Genomic DNA, 11,574 nt, shown 5'->3' on the forward strand with positions numbered 1-11,574 from the left:
CTCTCTGTAGTGGACCAGGCTGGTATCAAACTCACAGAGATCCAACAGCCTCTGCCTCTGCCTCCTAAGTGCTGCAATTAAAGGCAAAGGCATGGGCTACCACACCGAGGAAGAATGAAGGCAAGATGAGTGTTCATAGGAGGACCTTGCACAGAAAGTTTGTGCACAGGAGTGCTGTGCTAGGGCTTACAACTATCCTTAATTTTTCTTCTTAGATGGGACTTCCTGTATCCAACTTTCTATTATAGCTCAGGGTGACTCTGGACTGTGAATTTCCAGATCCTGCAGCCTGCACCTCTGAGTGCTGGAATTGCAGATGCACAGTTTATGCCTCCCTGGGGAAGAACCAGGGCTTCCCCTGTGTGAAGGAACACGTTTCTAGCTACTAGTTTACATTTGAGGGCTACACTGTCTATCTCTGTAATGGTTTGACACCAGCATCTAACAAAGCAAGGGGTCCCCAAGTCTACTCAGCTGGAAGGGTTCCATCAGTGACAAAGATGTCTTTAGGGCACCAGTCCTGAGAAAGAGGAACTCGAGGCTCAGGTAGCCTCCTGAGCACCACCACACCCTTCTGAGGTTACCACAGCAGCCCTAGCTTCTCCACACAGAGTACCCTGCAGTTTACAAGGCACTTTCCTATCTGCAGGCTCAGCACCAGAAAAAGAGATCAGTCCTTTTACAGATAGGGGAATCTGGGCTCAAAGAAGCCAGGGGCCAACGCAGCTCTGCGGGGTCAGTGTCAGTGGGAGCTTTCCAGGCCTCCAGGAGAAGGCATTCCAAACACAAATGGAATGCAGCATGTAAATAGAAGAGGCTGGGTTCTAAGCCAAGAAGCAGCAAGCTAGGATACAACCCTCATTTCCCATTCTCCATATGGGGAATCTGTGGAGACCATATCCAGGAAGTCTCTTGAAGGAGCTGGCTAGAGGTGCCGGAGGCCACCCCTTGAGCCTAAATGGCACAGTAAAGGCCCAACACATCTTACCAGGGAGGAAGGAATCAAGGTGGGGAGATGCCCAGCTTGTGGGTGGAGGGGTAGAGATGGGGCGAGGTGGGGCCAGGTGTCCAGACTCCTCTGGGAGCTGCAGTGCAGATGTATGTATGGTTTCTGGCAGCTCTCCAGTGCTGCAGTCCCTCCCTCCCTGGCCCTCCCTCACCCTAGCATCTCCATTCTCAGGGCAAATTCATGTTCTGTTCTGCGGCAGCTGCATCCAAAGCCCAGAAACAGCAAATAGGTTCAGTATCCCAGGAGAGAGAGAGAGAGAGAGAGAGAGAGAGAGAGAGAGAGAGAGACAGACAGAGAGAGAGAGAGAGAGAGAGAGAGAGAGAGAGAGAGAGAGAGAGAGAGAGAGAGAGAGAGACCCATGGACAAAGGACAGGAAGTAAAGGAACATAGTGAGTGACAGTCACAGCTGCAAGGGGATGAAGGCTTTCTCCCCCCTCCATGCCCAGCCACACCCAACTCCCAAATCTGAGAACAGTTGAATTGGCGGGTGGAGGGGGGGGTGTGCACACCGGAAGTGGCAGCCACCTCAGCAGACTGCTGTGGGGAACAAGGGCCCAGAGAGAAAAGAGATCCACCCAAGGGCCCCAGGCAAGCTGCAACCCATGGACATGGGAGAGGATTACCCAGAGTCTTCTGGCAGGGCTCAGGGCCTGAAGCCAGAACATCCGGGTGTACAGGGGTTGAAGTGATTGCAGACGAGGCAAGAAGGCTGGGGAGTCAGGCTATCCTGTCTAAGGGCGAAGACAGAAGCTTCACGGTGTGATCTGACTAGGAGAGGAGGTGGAAAGGAGGGCAGATTCTTGGGGGGACACCAGGAACCCTTACAAATCCAGGAGCCATATGCCCAAATTTGGAAGTGTCTGGGAAGACCCACCAGAGTTTAGACAAAAGGAAAGGAAAGGGGAGGGAGAGAGGGAGGGAGGGAGGGAGGGAGGGAGCAAAGAACAGATTCACTATCTTAAAGGAGCTTTACATGCCCCAAACCTGTACTCAAGACTCCCCAACCAGCAGCCAAACCAACTCACTTTCAATAGGACTGTTTACCTAGAAAGAGGAAGGGGTTATCAGCACCTGGGAAAGGGAGGCTCAGAGAGGGAAAGCGACTGGCTCAAGGCCATACTTCAAGCTGGTGGTGAGATGAATTCGCGGTCAGTAAGAAGCATCTAAGGCCCTGGAGCATTGAGAAGGCTCCGGGTTGACTTAGAATAAGTAGAAGAAAAAGCGGGGCCTCTGCATCCTGCTAAGAGCTTCCCTGGCTCCCAGACCGGACCAGACCAGACCTGACCCAGACAGGTGAGCTGCGCAGTGGGGGCTGGTCCATCAGAACCCTCGGGATAGACCTCGGTGGGCAGCAGAGAGCCTCTCTCCGGGACCACACACCACGAGCCGAGCTGTCTGGCGCGCAACAGACGGTTCAATTTCTAGAGCTCTCCAAGTTGGGGAACTCGCAGCCCCCTTCCCCATGGTCCCTAGATCCGCGTCCCTTTGTCTTCCCAAGTTCTTCCACTAGTTAAGGTGATTGGGCGCCCCCACCCCCCACTGCCTTGGACCACACCCTTGGCGGGGCCCGGGCTCCACCAGCTCCCCTCCCCCGCAGGGGCGCTGTCAGCTCGCGCCTGCACCTCGGATTCTCTACTGGGACACCCTAGGGTGGCCGCACCCCAGCAGGGACCTGGCCAGGTGCTTGTCCCTGGTCCCTGCAGCACTGGACCCCGTGCCCTGAAGCGACTCTGCATACTCACCGCGCTGGGGAGGCCTTGGGTCAGAGCGGACAGACAGACGCAGCTCGAAGCCCGTTAGCCCAGCAGCAGCCGCAGCGCAGGCTGGGCGCACGGTGGTGGGGGACACGTGGCGCTCAGGGGCCAATCCGGTTTGCCCGCTCCCCGCTCCGCCCCGCCCCGCCCCACCCCGGGTGCTTCACTTTTGGAGTCTGGGTGTCACCAGCTGCAGGGGAAGGGTGTCAGGGAGGGCGCCCTTCGGGAACCCGAAACTTCCTACCTGGGTCTGTTCTGACTACAATTCTCGCGCCTCTGGAGGAAAGGTGACTAGGCAAAGGGCACGCTGCCATCCAGAATTAGAAGTCACCTTAATGTCCTGTTCTGGACACTTTCTCCTACATTTCTTGCCATTCACCAAAGCGTTGTTGAGAAATTTGAGGCTTGCCAAAAGCCAGACCTTACCGCACTGATCAGATTTCACGCCTTCCTGCCTTACCGGGTCACAAGCACATTCACCTGCTTTGCATGGAAGGAAAGGCCAGAGGAGACAATACCTTGGGCAGGGCCACACAGCTTGCAGATTGTGCGGCTGGACAGGACAGGTGGCTCCCGAGGGATCCCTTGCCCTTGGGGAGTGAGTTCTGGTCGAAGAAGGACCTAGAAGGAGACCAGAAGCTGTGGTCCAGGTCTGTGTGGAAAAGCTGCACAATCTCTGAGAGTCCTTAGGAAACAGACGGTCTAGCTTTAACAGAGAAGACCCTCCCTGCTTGGTGGCCACAGAGTAGACAGCAAACTGTTGTTTGCCGACAGGCTCTTCTCTGAGTTTCTTTAAAGGGGCATCTTCAGGGGCCAGCGAGCTGGGGCTCAGCAGGCAAAGGTGCTTGCTGCCGAAACTGGCTTTGATCCCTGAGGCCCTCGTCTGGCACATACTGCCCAACTCTGATTTAAAAAAAAAAAAAATTAAAGTTGAAAGTTTAAAAAAAAAAAGGGCTGGAGAGATGACTCAGCTGTTAAAGGCTAGGCTCACAACCAAGATATATCACACACACACACACACACACACACACACACACACACACACACACACACTATCCTCGGAATCCATCACTAGTTCAGAGAGTAGTGAGTCCCTATCCTCCATCTTTTCATCTCACCCAGTGAACATTTATTGATGGAGTTGCAGGCTAGAGCAAAGTGAGCAGGTGGGCTTGGCTGCCCTGCCCCACCCCTGGGACCTTCCAATAGATGGAGGTTTAGGTTGTTTTATGGGAAGCCTGGGGCCAAGGTGGAGGAAACACATGGGACCTGGTAAGTTGGGAAGTCTACCTTCAGAACAACAATGAGGAACGGGAATTATACAGCTACAACTTTTGAGAAGAGCAGGCTTAGCGGGGGAAACAGCTCGTCAGCAGAGCCCGTACCCCAGCCCTGAGAGGCTGAAGCAGGAGGATCAGGAGTTCAAGGTCACCCTCCGCCACATACACCTTCAAGGCCAGCCTGGGCTACATGAGACTGCCTCAGACGTGCAATAACGGGGCTGGGTTTTGTGGCTGGTTTTGTAGTGTTTGACATGCACAAAGCCCTGGGTTGAGTTGCCAATGCCACATCAAATTGGATTTAGTGGCGCACACCTGTAATTCCAGCGCTCAGAAGGATCAGAAGTTCAAGGCCATCCTCAACCACATAGCAAGTTCAAGGGCAGCCTAGGACACACACTCTCTCTCTCTCTCTCTCTCTCTCTCTCTCTCTCTCTCTCTCTCTCAGAAAACCAACTAAGTAAATAAATAGGAATAAGAAAATGAGAGAGGTGGTGGAGGAAGAAGACAGAAGAGTGCTGGCCCTGCCAAAATGGAGTCAGTAGTCTCCTTGCACACAATCATAACCGCTGTCATATACTGGGCATTTCCATGAGTCACAAGGTTGTATATTCCCCCCCTTGTTTTAAATGAATGTATTTGTGTGTGCATACACTCACCTTTGAGCCCAAGTGTCATAGCATCCATATAGAAGTCAGAGGATAACTTGCAGGACTTGGTTCTCTCCTCCTTCATGCAGGTCCTGGGAATAGAACTCAGGTCTTCAGGCTTGGGAGCAAGCTCTTTTACCTGCTGAGCCATCCTGCCGCCCCTGTAGACCCTTCAATTACAATGTCGTATCTAATCCCAACATATCATTGGTTGGATATTTATTTTTATTTATTTATTCAGCACCTACTATGTGCCAGGCTCTATTGCAGAAGGTTTATCAACCAACCAAGGTTTCCGCTGTCACAGAGTCTGCATTCCAGCCCATGGGAGATAGGTACACCATAGCAAACATGACAGCATGTGAGCAGGGACAAAAACTGTGGACAAAGAAAGGAGAAAAGCAGGTGGTGTGTGTCAGCTGGCAGATGTAGTGCTTAGTAGAGTGTTTAGCAAAAGCTAAATTAGGTTTGAGAAAGACTCGGAGGAGGTAAGTCAGCAGAACCCAGCAGACACTTGTTGGAAGAATCCAGGCCAAGGAAATAGCAGTGGGAAAAGGGCCACAGTGCTCAGGGGACCAGAAGGGCTCCTGGGTGTTGAGGCCAGCAGGAGGCAGAGATGGAGGTGGTATCTACTCATGAGGGCCTAGAGTCCTTGGGATGGAAAACAAAGGCCTAACCCATCAGTGTCCATACAGTTCCGGGAAAGTCTCTAAATGTGCTAACCTTGCTTTTTGGCTTCTGTAGTTCTGCGCCTGGCTAACTGTTCTTGTTAACAGAAGTATGTCAACCCAGGACATGGTTTTTGTGCTTAAAAGCTCATCCCTCACCGGGTGTGGTGGCGCACGCCTTTAATCCCAGCACTTGGGAGGCAGAGGCAGGCTGATCGCTGTGAGTTTGAGGCCAGCCTGGTCTACAAAGTGAGTCCAGGATGGCCAAGGCTACACAGAGAAGCCCTGTCTTGAAAAACAAAAAACCAAAAAACCAAAAAACCAAAAACAAAAAACAAAAGCTCATCCCTCACTGGGATTCCAAACACCCAGTGTAGTCACCGGCCAGCTAATAAGGACTTTCTACTGGCTTAAACCCATGTCTGAGCAGTCTTCTCTGGAGGATTCCCCACAACATTAGTTCATCTCCACTGTGGCATGTGTCAATACTTCCTTTTATGGCTGAATAATAGTCTGATGTTGGAGTCTGCTGAAATTTGCCTTTCCGTTCATCTGCTGGGGGCTTTAGCTCATTCTGACTCTCTGGCTATGGTGATTGAGATGCTATTAGTAGCTGGGGACACTTACTTGAATGCCAGTGTGTGGGTTCCCTAATGTGTTTACTGGGCGTGAAACTGACTTCGCTGTGTGACAATCTCTCTTCTTCCTCACAGCATTGGGAGATGAAGGCAGGGCCTTGTGTGTGGAAGCAACACTTTCCTGTTGAACGACATCCCTTCATGTTTAATTAAATAGGGTTCTGTCACATACATATTTTATAATATTTAGAATTGAAATATCCAAGTTTTCCGGGTGTGGTGGCGCACACCTTTAATCCCAGCACTCGGGAGGCAGAGGCAGGTGGAGCTCTGCCAGTTCAAGGCCAACCTGGTTGGTCTACAGAGTGAGTTCCAGGATAGGCAAGGCTACACAGAGAAACCCTATCTCGAAAAACCAAACCAAACAAAGCCAAACAAACAAACAAACAAACAAAAAAAGCTGGTTCCTTTAGGTGCAAAGCTGAAGCCTTAATTTGGGAGCAGAGGCACAGAGCAAGAGACCGCTGTGAGTTCGAGGCCAGCCTGGTCTACAGAGTGAGTCTAGGATAATCAAGGCTACACAGAGAAACCTTGTCTTGAAAAACCAAAAAAAGAAAAAAAAAAAAAGAAAGAAAAGAAAAAAGAATGAAGTCTAATTAACATTACCATTCCTTGGCTGAACGCTTTGCCTTTGTTTCTTGGAATCAATCCTGAGAAAACAATTTGAGTTACGGGGAAAACTTGAGGGCAACAGTGTTTTTTTTTTTTTTTTAGTTATAAAAAAGGAAGCCCCCTCGGTAAGTAAGCAGGTGTCTCAGCCTCACCGGTCAATGGAGACAAACGCGGGAAGGAAGCAAGCGCCCAGATAGCACCATGTTGGCGGCATTCTCCCAGGCCCCTTCCTCCACAGACTGGCCAGTCCAGAGGAGTGTGTCTGGGAGAGGGTGAAATGCATGACTCAGACCAGAACAATGCACCGAGATTGGGGATTTTCCGAACTCTGTGTTGTGGGCTTTAATTTACACGCTGGTTATAGGAAGAGAATCGTCCGGCACTACCTGGAGAAGTGGACAGATACTGCCACCTGCTGGCTAGCTGCTGTATGGCGGCGAGGCAATGTCGTGGCCCCCAGGAATCCTACAGGCCTTCAAGGCCCCTTTAAGGACCTGCATAGGAGTTAAGAATCTAGGAGGGTGTGGTGGCACACGTCCTTAATCCCAGCACTCCAGAGGCAGAGGGAGGCAGATCTCTGGGAGTTTGAGGCCAGCCTGGTCTACCAAGCGAGTCCAGAATAGCCAAGGCTATCACAGAGAAACCCTGTCTGGGGGAAAATATGTTAGCTATTTTCTTATCACTGTGACCAAATACCTGACAAGAAGCAATGTGTAACGAGAAAGGGTTTGCATTCACAACGGATGCAGCTCATGCCAGGGAGGAGTGTAAGGCAGCAGGAGTGTAAGGCAGCTGGACTCAGTCTGGATGCAGAGAGAGAAATACTGGTGCTATGCTTGCTTTTTCTTTTTTAAAAACTATTTATTTATTTTATGTATGAGTGCTCTGTTTGCATGTACACCTGCATCCCAGAAGAGGGCATCAGATAACATTATAGATGGTTGTGAGCCATCACGTGGTTGCCAGGAATTGAATTCAGGACCTCTAGGCAGAGCAGACAGTGTTCTTATCCGCTGAGCTATCTCTCCAGCCCCTTGCTTTCTCCTTTTTATCTGGTGCAGGGCTCCAGCCATGGGATGCTGCTCCCACTTTCAGGGGGTTGGTGTTCCCATTTCATTAAACCTTTTGGACAAGCTCACAGATACACCCTCAGGCGTGTTTCCATGGTCAAGGTGACAATGAAGATTAACTATTACGGTGTGATGAAAATATGGCATATGGGGTTGGAGAGATGGCTTAGAGGGTTAAGAGCTCTGGCAGCTCTTCAAGAGGACCTGAATTCAATTCCCAGCACCCACATGGCAGCTCACACTGTAACTCCAGTCCCAGGCGGTTTGATGCCCTCTTCTGGCCTCCTCCAATACCAGGCAATCATAAGATAGACATGCACAGACATACACATGGGGAAAGCACTCATGCATGTAAAACTAATTTTAAAATGCCAAAAAAAATTAAAAGATGGGCACATGCTTTTAATCTGGAGGCAGAGAAGGGCAGATCTCCATGAGTTCCAGGTCAACCAGTACTATGCAATGATAGCCTGACTCCAAATAAAATAGCATCTTTCCAAACTCCCAAATGTTATATCTGAGCTGGGCATGCTGGCACAAGCTGATCTCTATGAGTTTAGGGCCAGTTTAGCCTACATAGTGAAGTGAGTGGCAGGTCAGCTAGAGGTACGTAGAGAGATCCTGTCTCCAAATAACAATAACAACAACAATAATAGCAGTAGCAGCAGTAGTAATAGAGGGGTAACTGCACAGGGCATACGCTATGAAGGGGCCTTGTAGACCAGGCCTCCAGCTGCTCTGCCATCAGAAAGCAATGTGAGTGCGTGGGCCCAGAACAAATGGACTTAATGAACACTCTTGGGCTACATTGTTTGTAAAACATTTTGCCAGGTGTGATGGCGCACACTGTAATACCAGCGTTCCGGAAGTGGAGGCAGAAGGATCAGCAGTTCAGGGCCAGCCTGGGAAAATGACATCTCACCCGGAAGTTCTTCAGGACAGTAAAGAGCTGTCACCTCCTATGATGATGCCTTCTGGGATACTCCTGAGGAGTTGTCTGAGGGTCCTCCTAAGGAAGAGTCATTGCTGACATTTGCGCTCAGTGGGCTGCGGATATGGCTTCACTGAGCATAATCTTTACTTGCACGAACTTGGTGACCCGAGCATCATCCTAGGGTTCCATAGTAAGAGAGGAGCGACTCCCTAGAGTCACTCTCTGGCCTCCACCCACCTGCTGGGGTAGGTGTGAAATGCCCCTAACAGTAATAAACAAGTAATAGAGCTAATGTAAGCAGCTATTGCTTTGTGAACTTCTCTCTCTCTCTCTCTCTCTCTCTCTCTCTCTCTCTTTTTTGGTTTTTCGAGACAGGGTTTCTCTGTGTAGCCTTGGCTGTCCTGGACCCACTTTGTAGACCAGGCTGGCCTCAGAGTCACAGCGATCCACCTGCCTCTGCCTCCTGAGTGCTGGGATTGAAGGCGTGCGCCACCACGCCTGGCTGAACTTCTCTCTTTTAAGGGGAGTTGCTGGTATTTTGGGGGTCCAGGTCTCCACACTTTTCCCAGATTTTTTTTTTTTTTTTAGACAAGTTTCCTCTGTATAACAGACCGACCTGTCCTGGAAATCATTTTGTAGACCAGACTGGCCTTGAAGTCACAGAGATCCACTTGCTTCTGCCTCCTGAGTGCTGGGATTAAAGGCATGTGCCACCACACCCAGCTCCCAGATTTATTTATTTATTTATTTATTTATTTATTTATTTATTATGTATACAGTGCTGTCTTCATGCACACCTGCAGGCCAGAAGAGGGCATCAGATCACATTATAGATGGTTGTGAGCCACCATGTGGTTGCTGGGCATTGAACTCAGGACCTCAGGAAGAACAGTCAGTGCACTTAACCTCTGAGCCATCTCTCCAGCCCCCAGATTTATTTTTATTTTATGTGTATGCCTGTTTTGTATAAATGAATGTCTGTTCGCCATGTGCATGCAGTGCCTGTGGAGACCAGAAGAGGACATTGAATCACCTGGATTTGGAGTAAGAGGGGGGTTGCCAGTTGCTCTGTGGGTCCTGGGAATAAGGAACCTAGGTCCTCTGCAAGAGCAGCCAGTGCTCTTAACTGCTGAGTCATCTTCCAGTCCTGTAAAAGGGTTTCTGTTGTTGTTCTTTTTGTGTTTTTGCTTTTGTTTTGTTTTTCCCCAGGTAGGGTATCAACTATGTAGTTCAGGTCAACCTTAACTTTCCATTCTCCTTCTACTGACTGTAGTGAGAATTTTGGCTTCTTAAAAAAACCAATTATGGGGCTGGAGAGATGGTTCAGAGGTTAAGAGTACTGCCTGCTCCTCCAAAGGTCCTGAGTTCAATTCCTAGCAACCACATGGTGGCTCACAGCCATCTATAATGAGATCTGGTGCCCTCTTCTGGCATACAGGTGTACATGCAGATACAACATTGTATACAAAATAAATAAATAAATAAATCTTAAAACTCTGTTTAACAGTCCTGGCTATCCTGGACTCGCTTTTGTAGATCAGGCTGGCCTCAAACTCACAGCGATCCACCTGTCTCTGCCTCCTGAGAGCTGGGATTAAAGGCGTGCGCCACCATGCCTGGAAGGGAATATGTTTTTGTTTTAATCCGAGGTGTGGGATATGGGGCTGCTTCAGATTGTCCACAGCAGCTGATTTGTCTCGTGCTCTGGCAGGTGCGTGATTTTTGCCAGCTGAAGACAGTTTACGTTTGGAATTCCAGGAACTCTGCAGAGGGTTAATCAATACCAGAGCGCCAGGAGAGGCTCAAGGCTAGTGCGCCCCCTGCTGTTCCTGATGCTGTTGCTGGTTGAAGATGTTCTGCTGATGAAGAGCAAACTGATCCCAAAGGAAGCTGACACCCCTAATCAGCAGGAAGTAGTCTAATGATACCGACACCCCTCTCCCCTCTGACCTTCTTTCTCTTCTACCTAGTGTTGGAGGGTTGGAAGGGATAGGGATGGTATAGGGAGGAAGGAAAAAGAACCCAATAAAGTGACCCAAAAGCCAAGCTACAACTGGCTCCACTGTTGAGATGACAGAAATGCAACGCCATGCCTCCTGAGATCCATCAGGTTCCAACACTTTTGACATCTGGCTGAGGTCTACGGATCTGCTGCGCCCTTCCCTGTGTGAATTTCCTTCCCCTGCTGTTTCTCTTGAGACAGAATTGTATTCTTACCACATAGCTCAGGCTGGCCTGATACTCACAGTGATTTCCTTTTTTCCTTTCTTTTTTTTTTCTTTTTCGAGACAGGGTTTCTCTGTGTAGCCTTGGCTGCCCTGGACTCACTTTGTAGACCAGGCTGGCCTCGAACTCACAGTGATCCACCTGCCTCTGCCTCCCGAGTGCTGGGATTAAAGGCGTGCGCCACCACACCCTGCTCACAATGATTTTCTTGCTTCAGCCTCCCAAAGTGGTAAGCCGCAGGCTGCCACGCGCAGCTAGTGATTTTCTTCGTGGTTCCTCGTTTTCCTTCCTTTCGCCTCTTCTTCAGTTGTGCACTCTTGTTCTGGAGTTACCAAGCGCTTATGTGTTAGTTCCTCAGAAGCCACGTTCAGGAGCTCTGCAGTGCGGACCAAGCTGGCCTTGAACTCACGGAGGTCTACCTGCCTCTGCTTCTCTGAGTGCTGGGCTCATAGGCGTGCGCCACCACACCTGGCTTTTAGACAAGATATTTCAATTAGAATTTTAGTGGGTCTTAGAATGTAAAACTACCTAATACCAGTGGTTCAAAACGTCTTAATGCCATGACCCTTTAAAACAATCTCTCACGTTGTGGTGACCCCAACCATAAAATTATTTTGTTGTTACTTCATAACTATAATTTTGCTATTGGCGTGAGTTGTCCTGTAAATAACTGATATGCGTGATATGCAGGATATCTGATATGTGATGTGACTCCCCGCCCCCACCCCCGAAA

General features: G+C 49.8%; 1 protein-coding gene across 2 annotated transcripts in view; it reads right to left on the reverse strand.

The window, feature by feature from the left end:
* Anxa6 (annexin A6) overlaps positions 1–2,870 on the reverse strand; it is a 55,751-nt gene extending 52,881 nt beyond the window's left edge. For both annotated transcript variants that reach the window (XM_051168162.1, XM_051168161.1), the window contains exon 1: positions 2,752–2,870. The gene's annotated coding sequence lies outside the window, so the exon portion shown is untranslated. The remainder of the gene's footprint in view (positions 1–2,751) is intronic.
* Positions 2,871–11,574: the final 8,704 nt, after the last annotated feature.

This window comes from Acomys russatus, chromosome 25 (assembly GCF_903995435.1).
Source record: "Acomys russatus chromosome 25, mAcoRus1.1, whole genome shotgun sequence".
Lineage (NCBI taxonomy): Eukaryota > Metazoa > Chordata > Mammalia > Rodentia > Muridae > Acomys > Acomys russatus.